At 44.2% G+C, this 21165-nt stretch overlaps 1 protein-coding gene across 1 annotated transcript in view; it reads left to right on the top strand.

The window, feature by feature from the left end:
* SPINT2 (serine peptidase inhibitor, Kunitz type 2) overlaps positions 1-21165 on the top strand; it is a 46533-nt gene that overhangs the window by 1237 nt on the left and 24131 nt on the right. The gene's annotated exons all lie outside the window — the stretch shown is intronic.

Below are 21165 nucleotides of genomic sequence, written 5' to 3'. Positions count from 1 at the left end.
TATGGAAGATCTTTTTTGAACAGATGTTACCTGCCAGGGAGTGTGGTGCGATTGATCGGCCGAGTGCATAGGTTACAGTACGTCACGACGGGTTCAGATCCCACCCCACCCCCACCTGCAGGTGGTGAAGCAGTGCTGCAGGCAACTTTCTCTCTCCCACTCCCCACATTTCCCCTCTGTCTCTATTCAAAATAAGTGAAATAAAAGTGACAGGTGTTACGGTTCTAACTGCTTCAGACAAGCACAGGCAGGCTTTGAAGATGACTCTGGAAACCAGAATTGATTGATTCAGTGATGCTTGTTGAAACCCTTTGCTGTGTGTCTGACCGGTGCCGACACTAATGATGACAGTTGTGACTCAAAATGCCAGGTCTTCGTTCTCACAAAGTCTTATGGTAGAGACTGAGACAATGAGTAAACCTTTTTAATAAGAGAGCACTTGCCACCGTTCTGAATTCCTAAGTAAACAGGGCACAGTGGGTAAACAGGGTGATGTAAGATAATGGGGAGCCATTTTATATCAGGAGAGAGACATCTGAGCTTAAGGTGGGAGCAGTTGACAGCCACTCAGATCTTTGGGACAAGTGTCTAGTTGGAGATGTGAAATACAAGGGCCTTACAACAGCTGTATTCTAGGAAAAGAGAGGAAAGCTGGAGTGGGATCGGAGAAAACGGGGGGAGGATTTGAAGTGGGAGAGGTTGGCCAGACTGAGGTGTTTTTTATAAGCCAGTATAAGGGTGATGAAGGAGGAAGGCAGTGTGCGTGTGCCCTGGTAACTTCTAAAGACTGTTAATTTGCCTGTGCCCTGAGGCAGACAGAAAAAAAAAATTGCCAGGAATGCCCACAGCAGAGAGGCTTGGCTCTAGAGAACCAGATATGCAGGTGTTAAACATTCTTATAGTCTTTTCAGTTTATTTATTTTTGTGTGTGTTCTCATGGTTGGGCTTCCCTGCACCCAGCCAGCTTTTTTCAGAAAGACAGAAGGAAAGACACCACACATCTCCAAAGCTTTCTTCCTTCTCCTTCTCCTTCTTCTTCTTCTAGAATTTATTTATTGATTCATGAGCAAGATAGGCAGAGAGAAAGAACCAGACATCACTCTGGTACATGTGCTGCCAGGGATCGAACTCAGGACCTCATGGTTGAGAATCCAATGCTTTATCCACTGTGCCACCTCCCGGACCACAAGCTTTCTTCATTGTAGCAGGCACCTTCCCAGATGTGCTATCTTGCTGGCCCTGGTTTTACAGTCTGGTGGTGGTGCTATTATTATTATTATTGAGGGGTTAAGGGTTTATATTAAATACAGTTGTTGGTATATGTGTAAAATTTCTCAGTTTTCCGCAAAAACACTCACCCCCAGCCTAGCTCCTCCTCCTCCACCAACCATCACACACCAGGACGTGTACAGGTGCCCCATGTGGTGGCCAGCTCCTCCTGCAGGAGCAAATGTGCACTTTACTGGTTGAGCCCCCTCCTGGCCCTGACTCTTGCAGTTTAAAGTAGGATTTGTCTTAGGCTTTTAAATTAATTTATTGTGATTTGAATTATGTGCTGTGGGGGGTCAAACCCAGGGCTTTATGTAAATAATACATGTACTTTACTCCTGAGTTACCTCCTTTAACCCTAGACTTTTTTTAAAAAATTATTATTATTATTGGGTAGAGACAGAAATTGAGAGGGGCAGGAAAATCATGACAGAGAAGTACCTGCAGACCTGCTTCACCACTTGGCAGAGCTTTCCCCCTTCAGGTAGGGGCCAAGGGCTTGAACCTGGGTCCTTGTGGGTTGCAACATGTGCATTCAACCAGGTGTGCCACCACCCGGCCCCCAGACCCTGCACCCTTTTTTGTTTGTTTTATTATATTGTTATTATTTTTAATACTTATTCATTCCCTTTTGTTGCCCTTGTTGTTTTATTGTTGTAGTTACTGATGTCGTCGTTGTTGAACAGGACAGAGAGAAATGGAGACAGGATGGGAAGATAGAGAGAGGGGGAAAGACACCTGTAGACCTGCTTCACCGCCTGTTAAGCGACTCCCCTGCAGATGGGGAGCTGGGGGCTCAAACCGGGATCCTTACGCCGTTTTATTATTTAGAGGGAAGGGGATGATAGAGGAAAGATAGAAAGACAACCTGCAGCAATGCTTCACTGCTTATAAAGCTTTTCCCCTGCAGGTGGGAACTGGGGGCTTGAACCTGGGTCCTTGTGCATTGTAATATGTGTGCTCAACCAAGTGTGCCACCACCCAGCCCCACCCTGCACTTTTTAAGGAAGAGTTATATTAGTATGTACCTTCCAGTTATCTGGCCTGGGACTTTGTGAAGACTTGAGTTTGGCGCTGAGCTTCTTAGTGTCATTTAGCCTTTGAGACAGCTTGGTATGGTATGGTGGGATGTTACAGGTTGGGTCTAAGCTCACAGCGATAGTAATTGACAGTCTATGGCCAGCAGCAGAGGCCATCTGTTCCCAGTGGCCTCCCTGGCTGGTGAGCCGACTGGACCTAGTGACCTCTCAGAAGTATTTCTGTTTGGCTGGTGAACTAGTGCCCTCACTTATCTGCAGTTCTGTTTGTTTTAAAGCTTAATTTGAGGCTGAAAGAGTTTTTACCCTCCCCCCCCCCATATGGCTCAAGAAGCAGTCATCTGCTAAGAATGAGGTGTTTCTCCAGCTATACCAGTGCCAGCAGTGATTATTAGTGGACAGAGGGACATGTGTGAGAGGGTGATTATGCAGGTGGTTAAGGAATTTAATCCTTGAAAACGGTTAGGGAAAAGGTCCATGTGGTGCAGGTTATGAAGGGAAATGGTCTAGAAACAAAGGACGTGGTGGGCAGATTGAGCTGTAGGACACTGACTGAGGTTCCGAAGACACAAGGTCTCCTCTCCTCAAGAGCAGGACTGGGGGGTGACAGGATGACTGGGGAGAGAAGTGTCTAGGAAACTGGATGATCTGAGGGTCATCTGCCCAGATATGAAGATCACCCATGGTGATCTGTGTCAGCAGGTGATGGACACAGTGGGGTATGATTTCCTCCGATTCCTAGGTGTTTGTTTGTTTTTTAATTTTTATTAATAAAATGGAAATATTGACAAGACTATAGGATAAGAGGGGTATATTTCCACACAATTCCCACCACCAGAGTTCCATATCCCCTCCCCTCCCTTGATAGCTTTCCAATTTATCCCTCTGGGAGTATGGACCCAGGGTCATTGTGGGATGCAGAAGGTGGAAGGTCTGGCTTCTGTAATTGCTTCCCCACTGAACATGGGCATTGGCAGGTTGATCCATACTCCCAGCCTGTCTCTCTCTCTTTCGTTAGTGGGGTAGGGATCTGGAGAGGTGGGGCTCCAGGACACATGGTGGGTCCTCTGCCCAGGGATGTCAGGTTGGCATCATGGTAGCATCTGGAACCTCGTGGCTGAAAAAGAGTTAAGATATAAAGCAGAACAAATTGTTGACTAGTCATGAACCTAAAAGCTGGAATATTGCAGATGAAGATTTGGGGTCTCCATTTTGGAAATAGCTAGTAGGTCTATTTTAGGTCTATTCCAGAGGGACTTTTACCAGTTGTTGTTGTTGTTGTTGTTTTTTGCCTGAGCCTGAGCCTGACAGCTAATAGGCTTGTGGACCCAGGTTATTGTCTGGGGAGATGGTGTCAGAGTTGGAAAAAGGACTAGAAAGCTAGATCAGGGAAGAGAATAGCTCCCAAATATGAAAAAAATATATAAATATTGTTAACTGTAAGCCCCATAAGTTTGATCTGGGGCCCATATTCTGCCCAGGAGCCTGTGTAACCTCTGCATCCCTGTAGGTCTGAGCTGGCATTCTGTGGTCACGGCTAGAAACATTCCAGGCTGCACTAATTTCAGGACCCATCTTCCTCAGGTAATAGAGTATGTAGTCCTACCTCCCTTCGGAGAATGGACCATTTCCTACCATTGTTGATCCACATTGAGGGCACGGCCCTAAAGGGGCCTTGTTTTTGCTTTTACAGAGCACTGCTCGGCTCTGACTTAATGGTGGTGCTAGGGATTGAACCTGGACCTTGAAGACTCAGGTATGAAAGGCTTTTGTATAACCACTGTGGTGTCTGGTGTTGAGAAAGTGGAGAGTGGTCTGGGAGGTGGTGCCGTGGATAAGGCATTGGACTCTCAGGCATGTCCCCAGCAGCACATGCGTCAGAGTGATGTCTACTTTGTTTTCTGTCTCCCTCCCTCCTTCTCCTCCCTTTCTCCCCCTATCTTGCTCATTAATAAAATTTTAAAAGAGAAAGAGAAAGTGGAGAAAGAATGCTCTAGAAGCAGTACTTGAGGCATACACACTCAGAAGGGAGGGGGAGGGTTACAAAAGAAGGTATAGCCTGGGGAGGAGCAGGGAAGAAAGTGGCCGTGTTTTGAGAAGAAATTGAGACCACAGATTTTTGCTTAAGATAAGTTCCTAGTGCAGAGGCCCCGGGAGTTGGGGAGGTGATAAGCTAATGTGATAGGGGCAGCAAGACTGAGGATGATGCTCCGGTGCTGGCTGCTGGCGGGTAGGGCAGATTGGAAGGGCTATGATGTACTGGTGCCTTGGCAGCGTCCTGCCTGCAGGCCCGTGGGGGGAGTTGGGGGCAAGGCTGGTCTGGCTCCCAGTTTCTGTCTAGGGAGAGTACCACGCAGAGATGATAACCTGTTTGTGGGAGGGCTCAGGCAGGCTTTATGGTACAGCTTCCAGAATTGGGAGGCTTTTTTCATGGAAGAATTAGATAGTTGTTGTTTTTTTCCCTGGAAAATAGGAGTATCTGGAGGCACTTTTTTATTCCCTTCGTAGCACTCATATACTGGTGCTGAGGGCTTCTTTTGGACAAGACACACTGCCCTGTGTTTACTCATTCCCTTCTCTATAAACATTGGAATTGTGACTTTCATCTTAAGAATATATTCCAGGGAGTCAGGCTGTAGTGCAGCGGGTTAAGCGCAGGTGGGGTGGCGTAAAGCACAAGGACCGGCATAAAGATCCCGGTTCGAGCCCTGGCTCCCCACCTGCAGGGGAGTCGCTTCACAGGCGGTGAAGCGGGTCTGCAGGTGTCTATCTTTCTCTCCTCCTTTCTGTCTTCCCCTCCTCTCTCCATTTCTCTCTGTCCTATCCAACAGCAACAACGACAACACTTACTACAACAATAAAACAAGGACAACAACGGGGAATAAATAAATATTTAAAAAAAAGAATATATTCCAGTGTCCCAGGAGGTGGCACAATGGTTAGAGCACTAGAGGTTCCAAGTTTTATCCCTAGTGTTGAATATGCTGGGGTTGCTCTTACTGTCGTTAATAAAGAAAATAGGGGGTCGGGCAGCAGCGCAGCAGGTTAAGCGCACATGGCGCAAAGTGCAAGGACCAGCATATAAGGATCCCGGTTTGAGCCCCCAGCTCCCCACCTGCAGGGGAGTCGCTTCATAGGCAGTGAAGCAGGTCTGCAGATGTCTTTCTCTCCCCGTCTCTTCATTTCTCTCTGTCCTATCCAACAATGAACAACATCAACAATAACAATAATAACCACAATATGGCTACAACAATATGGGCAACAAAAGGGGGAAAAATGGCCTCCAGGAGCAGTGGATTCATGGTGCAGGCACTTCTTCTTCTAGCATTTGCCCTTCTTCCGTAGCCAGTCAACAGCGTCAGGTTGAGCCTGATGTAAAGTTTCGAGACCTCCTTTGAATCTGGAGAGGTGGCAGTCGTTGACTATGTGGGTCATAGTCTGTCTGGAGCCGCAGAGGCAGTTCGGGTCGTCTCTGGCTCCCCAGCGATGGAACATGGCGGCGCACCGGCCATGGCCTGTTCGATAGCGATTGAGTGCAGGCACTGAGCCACAGCAATAACCCTGAAGGCAAAAAAAAAGGAAAATAATATGTTCCAATGTGTCTGAGAAGTAACTAGTAGAGCGTTAGACTTGCATGCCTGAGGCTCCCAGTTTGAAATAAGGGCAGTGGGTAGATAGCATACAGACTTTCTTCTCCTCCTCCTCCTTTTTTTTTTTTACTATTTATTCCCTTTTGAGGCACTTGTTTTATTGTTATAGTTATTGATGTTGTTGTTGGACAGAACAGAAGAACAGAGAGAAATGGAGAGAGGAGGGGAAGACAGAGAGGAGGAGAGAAAGATAGACACCTGCAGACCTGCTTCACCGCCTGTGAAGCGACTCCCCTCCAGGTGGGGAGCCAGGGGCTCGAACCGGGGTCCTTATGCTGGTCCTTGCGCTTTGAACCACGTGCACTTAACCCACTGTGCTACCGCCTAACTCCCTTTTCTTTCCTCTTTCTCTCAAGGAAATAAATAAAAATTTTAAGACAGTCTTTTAGGGTAGTTAGCATAAGGCTTATACGAAGATATTTCCATGCCTCAGGCTCCCCATGTTCATAGTGTGTTGTCATCCTCCCTCTGTGTCCCCCCCCCACTATAAGCCAGAGCTAAGCAGTGCTCTGGTGGAAAGAGGGAGAGAGAATTGGGGTGGGATAATAGTTATGTAGATGGCTTTCGTGCTTGAGGCTCTGAAGTCCCAGATTCAACACTATCACCATAAGCCAAAAATGAGCAGAGCTTTAGTGTATATAAAAAAAATTAAATAAAAAGCAGATAGCAAATAAAGGGAGAGTCAGGCAGTAGTGCAGTGGGTTAAGCGCGTGTGGCGCAGAGAAGAGCAAGGACCGCAGAGAAGAGCAAGGACCGGCATAAGGATTCTGGTTTGAGCACCTGGCTCGCCACCTGCAGGAGAGTCCCTTCACAGGCAGTGAAACAGGTCTGCAGGTGTCTGTCTTTTCTCTCTGTCTTCCCCTCCTCTCTCCATTTCTCTCTGTTCTATCCAACAACAACAATAACTACAATAAAACAAGTGCAACAAAAGGGAATAAATAAAATATGTATATATATATATAAATAAATAAAATTTCACAATAGGATCCTGGTAATTTCACTGGGGCGTAGGTTAGTTTAGCATAGTTCCTGCTGGCAGTAACTTTATGCCCAGCCTTGTGTATCAGAACTTGTGTTGGGGGTCGGGCGGTGGCGCAGTGGGTTAAGCGCATGTGGTGCAAAGCGCAGGAACTGGCGTAAGGATCCCGGTTCGAGCCCCCGGCCCCCCACCTGCAGGGGAGTCGCTTCACAGGCGGTGAAGCAGGTCTGTAGGTGTCTTATCTTTCTCTCCCCTTCTCTGTCTTCCCCTCCTCTCTCCATTTCTCTCTGTCCTATCCAACAACGAATTGCGTCAGCAAGGACAATAATAATAACCAAAACGAAGCTACAATAAGGGCGACAAAAGGGGGGAAAAATGGCCTCCAGGAGCGGTGGATTCATGGTGCAGGCACTGAGCCCAGCAATAACCCTGGAGGAGGAAAAAACAAAAAAAAAGAACTTGTGTTAATGGTTACCTGCCTCATAGTCCTTTGTTCATTGTTCCTGGGAATTTCCACTGGAGACAAGTGGCTGCATTCATTTGAGAGCCTCCACCTCACTTTCAAGTGATCTTTACTCTCCATCAACCTTTTGGACTATAGTTTCCCCAGAACTTTGACTAAAGGAGTAAACCTTCCAGTAGATCACGCATTTGATTTTCGGGACTGGGCCCAAGGTCTCATACATGTGAAGGATATTCTCTACTTCTGAGCATGTACATCCCCCACTGAACAGGCAGGGTATTAGTCACTATTCTTTTCTCTGCTAGTCCTGGTGGATAGTTGTAAATGTGGAGGGCAGAGATTCCGTGACGGCATTCATGGTGTGGGGTTTGCATGCTTGAGGTCTTAACGCGCTGCACTTCGGCCCAGCCCCCTGTCTCTCACCTATCTGAAAAAATAAAGTAGAAAAAGGAAGCCTAGTGGGAGTGGTGAAATCAAGCTGACATAAAGCTGCAGTGAAGTCCTGGATGTGTAATATATATATAATGGGTTAAGCACACATGGCAAGGAAGCGCAGGGACTGGTGTAAGGATCCCATTCGAGCCCCTGCCTCCTCACCTGCCCACAAGCCATGAAGCAGGTCTGCAGGTGTCTTTCTTTCTCCCTCTCTGTCTTCCCCCGCCTCTCTTGATTTCTCTCTATTCTGTCCAGCAACCGCAATAACAACAAGGGCAACAAAATGGAAAAAAGGTCTCAAGGAGCAGTGGATTCGGAGTGCATGCACTGAGCCCCAGCGATAACCCCTCCAGGACAGAAAATAGTTAAAGTATAGCTTTTATTGGTCATCAGCTGGGGTTCATTTTCTAGTATTCTTGTCCTTCACAAGACAATTTAGCTCTAGGACAATTAGAAATCGTGATTTAGTCACTGATTTAGTCACCATACCTTTATTGAGAACCTACAGAGTGTCAGGCAGAATTTCACACCCTGGAAACAGAGCCCTGAAAGAAACAGACAACCTCCAATCTGTGACAGTTGCACTGCAGTGAGAAAACAATACAATAAATAAATGAACAGTAGATACATGGGGGGGGGTGTGAAAACACATAGGTAAGTTGTATTGTTTTTTTTATTGTTTTTTATTGTATTGTTATATTTTTATTGCACACTGCTCAGCTCTGGATTATGGTGGTACAGGGGATTGAATTTGAGACTTTGGAGCCTCTGGCTTGAGAGTCCCTTTGCATAACCATTATGCTATCTACCCCTGCTCAGTTTTGTTACAGTTATATTAGTACTGAAAACATGGCTTTCAGAACCAAATGGTAACTATCTTTAAAGAACATTAAGGGAGGACCTATCTGGGGGTTAGTGTGTTCTGTGGTAAACTGAGAAATGTTACACATGCACCAGCTATTGTATTTTACTGTGGACTATAAACCATCCATTAATCCCCCCAATAAAGGACAAAAAAAAGCTTTGAGGATTGGTAGAGAGACTTTGCCCTCTTCCTTACCTAAAACATTCTTTACCCTGGTCAGCATTTGAGAGCTCATTCTGTTATAGGGGGAAAAAAAACACACTTCTCTGCTTTCACCCAATATCCTTTCCACCCTCTCTTATTTTTTAAAATTTTATTTTTACCAGAGAACAACTCAGCTTTTTATGGTGGTGGTGGGGGGATTGAACCTAGGACTTTGGAGCGTCAGGCTCTTTGCATAACCATTATGCTATCTACCCTGCCCCTATCCTCTTTATTCTCTTGTTCTCTATCCTCAAGTGTTGTTTTTTTTTTTTTTGTATTTATTTATTTATTTCCTTTTGTTGCCCTTGTTTTTTATTATTGTTGTTGTTATTGATGTTGTCATTGTTGGATAGGACAGAGAGAAATGGAGAGAGGAGGGGAAGACAGATGGGAAGAGAAAGACAGACACCTGCAGACCTGCTTCACCGCCTGTGAAGTGACTCCCCTGCAGGTGGGGAGCCGTCTCTGGGTCTATTTTTTCAAACAGCAAGGGCCCAGAGCAACAAGGCTTATTCCACTATTGTGGAGGCCAGGCTGGAACCTGGCAAAAGTGGGCACCCTTTCAAGTGAAGTATCTTGCTGGCCCAAAGTACCCATTTCTAAGATGGCTTCACAGTAAAAACCTAGTTTAAAAATAAGTCACAGACACACACACACACAAATAGGTAAGTCACAGTAACTAAACACCAAAGTTCCTGGGCCTCAGCATCCATGATCCTATAGCTTCAAGAGAGGTTTCAAAAAGCTGATGTAAAATGACACTGGTGACCTGAGTCACAGGAAGACACCCATAATCATACTCTTAACGCCCTGGGGGTGGGGGGTGAAGTGGTTCATCTGTGAACCAGTCAGCTTCCTGAGTCTCTGAAGTCATTTCAGTGAGACCCCTTAAGGGTTCTCCCAGCCTCTCACATAAATCACTGAACACTGCATCCCTTATTTGGGCCTCCTCATGATAAAGCAAACAGAGGCTTGGCTCCTGGCATTAAGACTTGAGGATAGGAAGTCGGGCAGTAACGCAGCAGGTTAAGTGCAGGTGGCACAAAGTGCAAGGACCAGCCTAAAGATCCCAGTTCAAGCCCCCGGCTCCCCACCTGCAGGGGAGTCGCTTCACAGGCAGGTCTGCAGGTGTCTTTCTCTCCCCATCTGTCTTCCCCTCCTCTCTCCAATTCTCTCTGTCCTATCCAACAACGACAACATCAATAACAACAACAATAATAGAAAAACAAGGGCAACAAAAGGAAATAAATAAATACTAAAAGAAAAAACCAAAAAACACTTTTGTTGCTGCCAGAGAAATGAAGAGTTTTGCCATTTGGGCAGGGGTAGCTAGCATAATGGTTATACAAACAGGCTCCAAAGTCCCTGGTTCAGTCCCCTGCACCACCATAAACCAGAGCTGAGCTGGTTAAAAAAAAAGTTTTGCGGTTTGACACACAAGTGTTTGTGATGGATCCCACCAGCTGTGTTTTGAATTCATAGTTTCAGAAAGTCTCTTAATCTAAAGTTGCATTCATATGTAATGTTTCGTCCTCACTATGTTCCAGCCGGTGAAACAGTAACTTGTCTTCAGAGCCACTGAAGACCAACAGTATGTCTAAGCTATTGAAATCTCATGGGGATGATTAGGCGGTGCTGGGGAAAAAAAAAAAAAAGATTGAGAAACACTGCTCCAGGGAGAGGGTAGAGTTTGATTTTACCATTTCTGAAGACAGTTCATGATTTAAAAAATGTGAACAAGAATGGTCATGCAGCTCCAGCTTCCTCTCAGGTTACTCAGATGAGCCGTGGTGTTGCAGATTTAGGTAAGGGAAGGATTTATAGTCCTGCCGGAGTGATGAATGCAGAGTGATGGAAGCTATAGTGGTTTGCACTGTGCTGATAGTTTATGAAATGTAAATTTATATCTAAATATTTTACAACTAGAATGCCAGGATTTTATATCTCAAACACTAAGATTTTAATGAGCCTTATAATTGAAGCTGGTTTGGTCATTTGTAAATGTTCTTTCCTTATAAATAACTAGAGGTTATTTTAAAGGTTCTAAATTACTTAACCTATGATGATGCCTTCCAGACACCCAAGTCTAGAGGCAAGTTGGGTGGCTGGTAGCTTTCTGCACTAGAAGCAGAAGCATTCAAGTATGTAGAACCTACCCAGCTAAATAGAGTATGTGCATTTATAGCTCCCCTCAAACTGAACTGATTTCAAAATAAATCTCAAACTTGGGCATTTGGTGTGGTGGTACCTCAGTGGTGTTCACTGCCTTTTCATTCACTCACTCCAGATTCTCTCATTGTTGGGAAAAAGAGACTTGATGTCTAGATGGGCCCAGGCATAGCTCTTATCTCCCTCATTTCCGCTTCTGAACTCAGTCTCACAATAATGTAATGTCTCAGGAGTTTGATCTGTGTAATAGTTTGCTATTGTCTAACTCTGTGGGAGGTAAGGAATTGTGTCACCACTTTGTCACCAAAAAAGGGGGGTGGGGGCGTGGTGGCAGGGAGGCAGGCAGTGACACCTGATTGAGCTCACAGGGAAAAGTTTCACAAGTGGTTTAGCAATGCTGCAAGTGTCTCCCTCCCTCTCTCCCTCCCTCTCCCCAACTTCCCTCTCAGTTTCTTTGTCCTGTCAAATAAAGAAAAAGGGAAAAAAAAAAAAAGGGAAAATGGTGGATTCCTCCTGCAGTCACCAAGCCCCAGTGATAGCTCTTATGAAATAAAGAGCAAAAGTAGGGGAGATGGCATCATGGTTAGGCAAAAAAACTTTCATGGGGCAGGGGAGATAGCATACTTATCCAAAAAGACTGTTATGCCATGCCATTAGCTTCAAGGTCCCTGGTTCAGTCCCCATACCACAACCCAGAGCTGAGCAGTGTTCTGGTAAAAATAAATAAATACAAAAAAGACTTTCATGCTTGAGGCTCCAAAGCTCCAGGGTTCAACTCTCCCACCACCCCAAACCAGAGCTGAGCAGTTCTCTGGTTTTTTAAAAAAAATAAACAGAATAAAACCATTGCCAAAGTTCAGTGCTCTGGGCCAATTTTTCTTTAGAGAGGTGGGGGGGGGCGGCGGGGTAGACTGTCCAACTCAGTGGGGGCTGGCTTGAACCTGAGTTGCATGCATGGCAAAGCAGCACACTGTCCACATGAGACATTTGCTGGCCCTGCCTCTGAGAAATTCAACCAAGTAAGCAAGCCAGCTCGAGAGATAGGTGTGCTATTTCCCCTATAGGACCTATGCCTTGCCATACATATGACCTAAGTGTGAGCCCAGGCATTACCTGTGAGTGCCATGGCACCAGGGCCAACGCAGTTGTGCCATGATGTCTTTCTCTTTAATTGAAAAGCATCCCAGGAGCAGTAAAAGCATGACTTTGTGAAGCCCTTACAAAGTGTGTTTGTGCACAACACACAAAAGAAAGAGAAATGCATTTGCACGAGCCCACAGGCATTGTATTAGTGGGACCTGTGAGGGAAAGGAGACTGAGTCTTTGTTGTATTACTTGCCAGTGAGTTCAGGTAGCAGTGAGCAGTAGCAGTGTCCTTTCTGGGACAAGCAGTTGTAAAGACAGCCTAGGGATAAATGGTGCATTCCACAGCAGAAAACATAACCTCAAGGTCAACGGGGGAACTTTCTGCTTGTAAACTTGCCAACAACAACAACAAAATTTACTAGGACTAACTAGGTCTGCAACAGGTATAACACAGGTCTTTACTTCAGCTTGAGTGAGACAAGATATGTTTATAATGTCCTTCAGATCATTTTTCTGCTAACATTGGCTGGCAACATTACTGAAGGGACTTTTTAAAAAAAATTTTTTAAATAATGTCTTTTATTTATTTTCCCTTCTTGTTGCCCTTGTGGTTTTTTTTTTTTTTCTGTAGTTATTGATGTCATTGTTGTTAGATAGGACAGAGAGGGGGAGAGAAAGACACCTGCAGACCTGCTTCACCACTTGTGAAGCGACTCCCCTGTAGTTGGGGAGCCAGGAGCTCAAACCAGGATCCTTATGCGGGTCCTTGCGCTTCACGCCATGTGCGCTTAACCCGCTGCGCCACCACCGGACTCCCACTGAAAGGACTTTAAAGAAAAGAAAAAGACAAAAACTTTCCTGTTTGGGACAGAGGGTAGATAGCATAATGGTTATGCAAACAGACTCTCATGCCAGAGCTGAAATGCTCTGTTAAAAATTTTAAAAAATCACATGGCACAAAGCACAAGGACCGGTTCAATTCCCTGGCTTCCCAGCTGCAGGGGGGTCGCTTCATAAGCCATGAAGCAGGTCTGCAGGTGTCTATCTTTCTCCCCCCCCTCTGTCTTCCCGTCCTCTCTCCATTTCTCTCTGTCCTATCCAACAACGACTCCAACAATAAAACAACTAGGGCAACAAAATGAAATAAAAAGTGAATAAAGAAATAAATATTTTTTTTAAATAAAATAATAAAATAAAACTTTCCTGTTTACAATAGAATACTTCTGACATGAGATATGTGGATTTTTCCATCTCAAGCAGATCCAGTTCTCAGTATGTGACAGGAATCACATTTACCAGTTTATTATCAAGCTAGAAACTCAAGAGGTAGTAAGAAAGCACTTCATTTAGAAATTAAAAAATTAGAGAGGCGGTAGTGCAGTGGGTTAAGCGCAGGTGGCACAAAGCGCAAGGACTGGCTCAAGGATCCCAGTTCAAGCCCCCGGCTCCCCACCTGCAGGGGAGTCGCTTCACAGGCGGTGAAGCAGGTCTGCAGGTGTCTATCTTTCTCTCCCCCTCTCTGTCTTCCCCTCCTCTCTCCATTTCTCTCTGTCCTATCTAACAATGACATAAATAACAACTACAACAACAATAAAAAACAACAAGGACAACAAAAGGGAAAATAAATAAATATAACAAATAAAAAAAAAAAATTAAAAGACTGGGGTAGGTGGGGAGAATACAGGTCCAAGAAGGATGGCAGAGGATCTAGTGGGGGGTTGTATTGTTATGTGGATAACTGGGAAATGTTATGCTTGTACAAACTGTTGTATTTACTGTTGAATGTAAAACATTAATTCCCCAATAAAGAAATTAAAAAAAAGAAATTAAAAAAAAGAAATTAAAAATTATATGTCATGATATAAGGTTCAGGTAGAAATCCTAAAATGTGCCCCTCCCTCAGTTGTTTTTATGGGGAAAAAATAAAGGGTGGTGGGATTATAGTTTATTAGTGTTGACTTGTTTTCTGGTTGACTTCTCAAATGTTTGATAGCTTACTTTCTTTATTTCTTTCTAGACTTATCTATTTAACACAAGGTAGGTAGACAGAGAGAGAAGAGAGGCCAGATGTGCCAGGAATTGACCTCATACTTGTCAGCTCAGAGCTCATTCACCTCCTGGGCCAGCGATACCTGATGTTTTCTTTTATCTGTAGCCAGAGAACTGTGCTTATGGTGGTGCAGGAGATTGACTTTGGAGCCTTAGGCATAGAAGTCTTTTTTTTATATATATATTTATTTTCCCTTTTGTTGCCCTTGTTTTTCATTGTTGTAGTTATTATTGTTGTTGTGATGTCGTCGTTGTTGGATAGGACGGAGAGAGATGGAGGGGGGGGGGAGAAAGACACCTGCAGACCTGCTTCACCGCCTGTGAAGTGACTCTCCTACACGTGGGGAGCCGGGGGCTCAAACGGGATCCTTATGCCGATCCTTCCACTTTGTGCCACATATGCTTAACCTGCTGCTCCACCGCCCGACTCCCAGGCATGGAAGTCTTTTTGCATGACCATAGTGAAATCTCCTCCAGCCCTTGATGATTTTTTTAAATATTTATTTTCTCATTTGTTGCCCTTTTTTTTTTTTTAACTGTTGTTGTAGTTATTATTGCTATTGTTATTGATGTCATTGTTAGATAGGACAGAGAGAAATGGAGAGAGGAGGGGAAGACAGAGAGGGGGAGAGAAGGACACCTGCAGACCTGCTTCACCGCCTATGAAGTGACTTCCCTGAAGGTGGGGAGCCAGGGGCTTGAACGGGGATTCTTAGGCCGGTCCTTGCACTTTGGGCCACGTGCACTTAACCAGCTGCGCTACCGCCCCACTCCCCCTTGAATTCTTTTTTTTTTTTTTATTTACATGTTATTTTAATTTTTATCTTATTCAGATACTTGTATATACTTCTATATAAATTCCTGAGTGATTACTAATTCAAAAAATATGACATCTCAAAGCAGTGATGTCCTAGAGATGACAAGAATAAATAAGTAAGTAAATAAATTTAAATGAATACAAATTTCACTTTTTACATAAATTCTAGATTTCTCACACTTAACTCAATGACAGAATAACTTGATTTCACCATAGCATCTCATTATCTAGTAGGGATATTTCTGTGCACTATCTCTTTCTCCAATGACTGTGAGCTCTTAGACTGGATTATTTCATTTTTCTCTATTGAATTCTTATTTTTCTCTATTGAATTCTTAAAGGAACTGCATTATCTTTAGCAGCTGGGAAGTAGCTCAACTAGCACAGCATCAAATTTTCATGTTAGAGGTTCCTGGTTTGTTCCTTGGTACCACATGTACCAAAGTGGGTCTTTCTCCCCGTCTTTCCCTCTTATGTGAAACTCTAAGATTTAAAATAAATCTTTTTTGTGTGTGTGTGTGTGTGTGTCTCCAGGGTTATTATTGCTGGCGCTCAGTGCCTGCAATACTACTACGAATCCATTGCTCCTGGAGGCCAGGAGCAATCGTTGTTGTGGTTATTGTTGTTGTTGTTGTTATTGTTGTTGTTGGATAGGACAGAGAGAAATGGAGAGAGGAGGGGTAGAGAAAGATAGACATCTGCAGACCTGCTTCACCACTTGTGAAGCGACCCCCCTGCAGGTGGGGAGCCGGGGGCTCCAACCAGGATCCCTACACTGGTTCTTGCACTTTGCGCCATGTGCGCTCAACCCACTGCTACCACCCAGCCCCCTTTTTAATTTTTTTATATTTATTTATTTTCCCTTTTGTTGTCCTTTTTTTTATTGTTGTTATTGATGTCATCATTGTTAGACAGGACAGAGAGAAATGGAGAGAGGAGGGAAAGACAGGGGGGGAGAGAAAGACACCTGCAGACCTGCTTCACCACCTGTGAAGTGACTTATTTATTTTATGTTTTAGATACAGAGAGGCAATGAGGAAAAAAGACCACAGCATGGAAGCTTCCTTCAGTGGGGCCTAAGCTTGAACCTGGGTTGCACACATGGCAAAGTAGCACACTATCCTAGTGATCTATTTTGCTGGTACTTTTTATTTGTTTGTTTATTTTTTACCAGAGCACTGCTCAACTCTGGCTTATGGTGGTTTGGGAGATTGAACCTGGGACTTTGGAGCCTCAGGCATGAGATCTCTTACATAGCATTATGCTATCTACCCCCAGCCTTACATATTTATTTTATATGAAAGAGACTGGGAACAACATTCTGTTCTGGCATGTGCAGTGCTAGGTTTGGTTTATGGTGGTGCAGGGGATTGAACCTGGGACTTAGGAGCCTCAGGCATGAGAGTGGTTTACAAGACTAAGATTAATGACATTCTTGAATTAAATGACTCTTCATTGTCTTCTTTGCTTTTGATACTGGAATTTTGGCCTGTTATTGTGCATAAGGTAGGATTTTCACCAACTATCTGGGGATTATTTTAGCAAATGATTCCTCTCTGACCATTCTCCTTAGAATGAGTTCTCAGTGACTTTAATGAAGAGCTGTCTTTAGTGATGAAGAGTGTGCTACGGCATATTTGGCAGAGGACAGACCAGGGAATGCATGGTCAGTGTTGTAAGAAATGTGAACCCTAGAAATTTGTGATAGCTTCTGACCACACATAAGACTTTCTGGGCTCTGAGCACTGAGTGGAAAATCTAAATAGTGTTCTGTAAACACACACTGAAAAAGGTATTGGCACACTACAGCTCATGCTGCTGCTTGCATATGGGCTGTAAGCGAAGTACGGTCTTTACTGTTTTCATGTGGTGCTTCAGCTAGAATTCAAGATCTCATATACATACTCTGCCATTGAGCCACGCCCCTGGCCCAATTTTTATGTTATGAGAAAGTTGAGATGGCAAGTTAAAGCAGTGCACCTCCTTCCATGGAGTTCTAACATATATATCTCCAAAGCACCAAAGCTTCCTTCAGTGCTTTGGGCTTTGAGACATAACCTGGGACATGCACATGACAAACCAGTACACTGTCCAAGTGAGCTGCTACTTTTTTTTTTTTTTTTTTTTTTTGCCTCCGGGGTTATCATTGGGACTCAGTGCCTGCAGTTCGAATCCACTGTTCCTGGAGGCTATTTTTTCCCTTTTATTGTTGTTGTCGTTGTTGGATAGGACAGAGAGAAGTTGAGAGACGGGGAGAGAAAGACACCTACAGACCTGCTTCACCACCCGTGAAGTGACATCCCCCCCCACAGGTTCCTTCTCTCTCTCTCTCTCTCTCTCTCTGTCTTTTTCCTTCCTTCCTTCCTTCCTTCCTTCCTTCCTTCCTTCCTTATATAATACTTCATTTATTTATTTATGAGAAAGATAGGAAAGAGAGAAGAAACCAGACATCACTCTGGTACATGTGCAGCCAGGGATTAAACTCAGGACCTCATGCTTGAGAGTACAGTGCTTTATCCACTGTGCCACCTCCTGGATCACCGTTTCTTTTTAAATATATATATTTACAGAAAACTGAACAGCTCTGGCTTATGGTGTGGGGGGGGGTTGAACCAGCACCTCTATAAGTCAGAGTTGAGCAGTGTTCTGGTAAAATAAACAACTCTGGATGATAGAACACTGCTTTGCTTGCTCTCTCTGTCACATACACACACTAAAGTTAGGGGAAAAGTCTGGGGGCCAGGCGGTGCCATACCTAGTTTAAGTGCACATAGTAGAGTACAAGGATCTGGGTTTGAGCCTCACTCTCCACCTGTATAGAGGACACTTTTTTTTTCTTTTAAAAATTTTTTTTGCTATTCCTTTTTGTTGCCCTTGTTGTTTTATTGTTGTAGTTATTATTGTTGTTGTTACTGATGTTGTTGTTGGATAGGACAGAGAGAAATGGAGAGAGGAGGGGAAGACAGAGAAGGGGAGAGAAAGATAGACACCTGCAGACCTGCTTCACCACCTGTGAAGTGACTCCCCTGCAGGTGGGGAGCCGGGGCTTGAACCAGGATCCTTCCACCAGTTCTTGCGCTTTGCGCCACATGCGCTTAACCCGCTGCGCTACCGCCGAACTCCCTAGAGGACACTTTTATGAGCTATGAAGCAATTCTGCAGGTGTCTTTCTCTCTTATTCTCTTAAAAAAATTTTTTTTAATCTTTATTTATTGGATTGAGAAAGCCAGAAGTTGAGAGGGTAGGGGGAGATAGGGAGAGAGAAAGACACTTGGAGCACTGCTTTACCACTTGCAAAGCTTTTCCCCTGAAGTGGGGACTGGGGGCTCGAACCCAAGTCCTTGTGCATTGTAACGTGCACTCAACCAGGTGCACCACTACCTGGCCCCGTCTCTTACTCTCTACCTCCCCTCCCCTCTCAATTGCTCTCTGTCCTATCCAATAAAATGGAAAAAATGTCCACCAGGAGCAGTGAATTCATAGTGTTGGCACTGTTCCAGTGATAACCCTGGAGGCAAAAAAAACAAACAAGTGTAGGGAGTCAGGCGGTAGTGTAGCAGGTTAAGCACAGGTAGCACAAATCACAGGGACCAACGTAAGGATCCTGGTTCGAGCCCCTGGCTCCCCACCTGCAGGGGAGTTGCTTCACAGGCAGTGAAGCAGGTCTGCAGGTGTCATCTTTCTCTCCCCCTCTCTGTCTTTCCCTCCTCTCTCCATTTCTGTCTGTCCTATTCAACAACAACATCATCAATAACTACAACAACAATGAAAAACAACAAGGGCAACAAAGGGAAAATAAATTTTTTAAAAAAGTGTGAAGGTGGCTCAATGGTAATGGACGTGTGAGTCCCTGGTTTTGATCCCTGATACTACATACATATGTCAGAGCTATTGTTTCTGTGTCAGTCTTCCTCTCATAAAAATAATTGGGGGGGCAGGCAGTGATAGACCTGGTTAAGCACACACACATTATAGAACATAAGGACTTGAGTTCAAGGCTCTGGTCCCCACTTGTAGCGGGAAAGTTTCATGAGTGATAAAGTAGGGTTGTAGATGTCTCTCTGTCTATTCCTGTCTATCTCTCCCTCTCAGTTTCTGTCTCCAGTGGTCCGGGAGGTGGTGCAGTGGATAAAACATCAGACTCTCAAGCATGAGGTCCTGAGTTCAATCCCCGGCAGCACATGTACCAGAGTGATGTCTGGTTCTTTCTCTCTCCTGCTTTCTCATTAATAAATAAAATATTTTTTAAAAAGTTAAAAAAATTTCTGTCTCCAATAATAAATAAAAATTTGAAAAATGAAAAGAAAATAATAACTAAAAATCAATAGTCCATGGGGCCATGTGGTGGCACACCTGGTTAAGCTCTTACATTGCGGTGCACAGGGACCCGGGTTCAAGTACCTGGCTCCCCAGCTGCAAGGGGAAAGCTTCATGAGTGGTGAAGCAGGGTTGCAGGTGTCTCTCTATCTCTATTCAATAATAAATAAATTTATTTTAAAAACATAAATAAAAACCGCAAAGCACAAGGACCGACATAAGGATTCCGGTTCCAACCCCCGGCTCCCCACCTGCAGGGGAGTCACTTCACAAGTGGTGAAGCAGGTCTGCAAGTGTCTGTCTTTCTCTCCCTTTCTCTGTCTTCCCCTCCTCTCTCCATTTCTTTCTGTCCTATCCAACAACGACATCAATAACAACAACAACAATAATAACAATAAAACAACAAGGGCAACAAAAGAATAAATAGATAAATATTAAAAAATAAATAAAAACATTAAAAAGTAATAGTCCTTTAGTAAAATGCAGAAAGGATGGAGACAAATCAAAAGACAATTTTCTGACATGGAAGGTATGTGGAATTGTCTTGTCCATTGCTGAAGCTTGTGTGCACATTGTCTAACGCTGTTTTCCAGCTGCTGCGACAGTTGGGGCTTAGACTGCGATCCATTAAGGCATTTCTTGCTTTATGCAGATATAAGACCACAATTTCATTAAGTAATTTCAGGCCCCCAACAAGAAACCTTAGGTTTCTGTTCCCACAGTCTGTTAATTATAAATACCTGGTAAATACAAGTTTCAGTTTCTAGCTCTCCCATCACAAGGGTGCAAGTCAATCCTACTTAGTCACAATGACCTGTCACCTCCCTCCTTTCACATCTGTCACTGCACCTCTGTTATTTAGTTCATACTTGCTCACCCAACTATGTCACTGTGTTTCTTCTTTGCTTCCTAGTAATAAACCTAAGTAACAGTTTACAAAAGCGCTAACTTGACAGAGGGAAATGACCAATAAACAAGCTAGCAGCAGAGAAAAGTGCTAATGCCTGAAGTGAAGTGTCCATTCATATATAGGTGGCTGAAGGAAGAACTAGCTGGGTGTGTTGACACTGGGTGTGTTGTCCATGTGAGTGACTGGACATACAGCCAGAGGAGCCCACTTATGGACGGGTGAAAAAAGTGCTTGTGACACCAAGGGCCATGTCCCAGAGGAAGAATGCTGGCAAACAGTTCCATGAAAAGAACTCTTCGAGCAGCTTTACCACAGTGAAAGAACAAAGGGTGAAATGTTGGAAGCTGTATGACGAAAGTGTGACAGTTCATTAAATTGAATAGGAAAGATGCTGGCTCCATCTGTTTATTTATTTATTACCGGAACATTGCTAAACTCTGGTTTATGATGGTGCTGGGGGGTTCAACCCTGGGACCTTTGGAGCTTTACGCACGAAAATCTCTTTGCATAACCTTTATGCTATCTCCCTAATCATTATTTCTTTTAAAAAAATATTATTTATTTTTTAAATATTTATTTATTGTTGCCCTTGTTGTTTTGTTGTTGTAGTTATTATTGTTGTTATTGATGTCATTGTTGGATAGGACAGAGAGAAATTGAGAGAGAAGGGGAAGACAGGGGGTGAGAAAGATAGACACTTGTAGACCGCTTGTGAAGCAGTTCCCCTGCTGGTGGGGAGTGGGGGGCTGGAACCGGGATCCTTACACTGGTTCTTGCACATTGCGGCACCTGTGCTTAACCTGCTGCACTACCGCCCGACTCCCATCACTATTTCTTTATGAGAGAGAACCAGAGATCTGTGGCATATAAGATGTTGGGCATTGAATTCAAGACCTCATTCCTGAAGATCCAATG

This window comes from Erinaceus europaeus, chromosome 2 (genome assembly GCF_950295315.1).
Source record: "Erinaceus europaeus chromosome 2, mEriEur2.1, whole genome shotgun sequence".
Taxonomy (NCBI): Eukaryota; Metazoa; Chordata; class Mammalia; order Eulipotyphla; family Erinaceidae; genus Erinaceus; species Erinaceus europaeus.
Note: the sequence above shows the minus strand (reverse complement) of the source record. Positions and strands in the feature narration are given on the sequence as shown.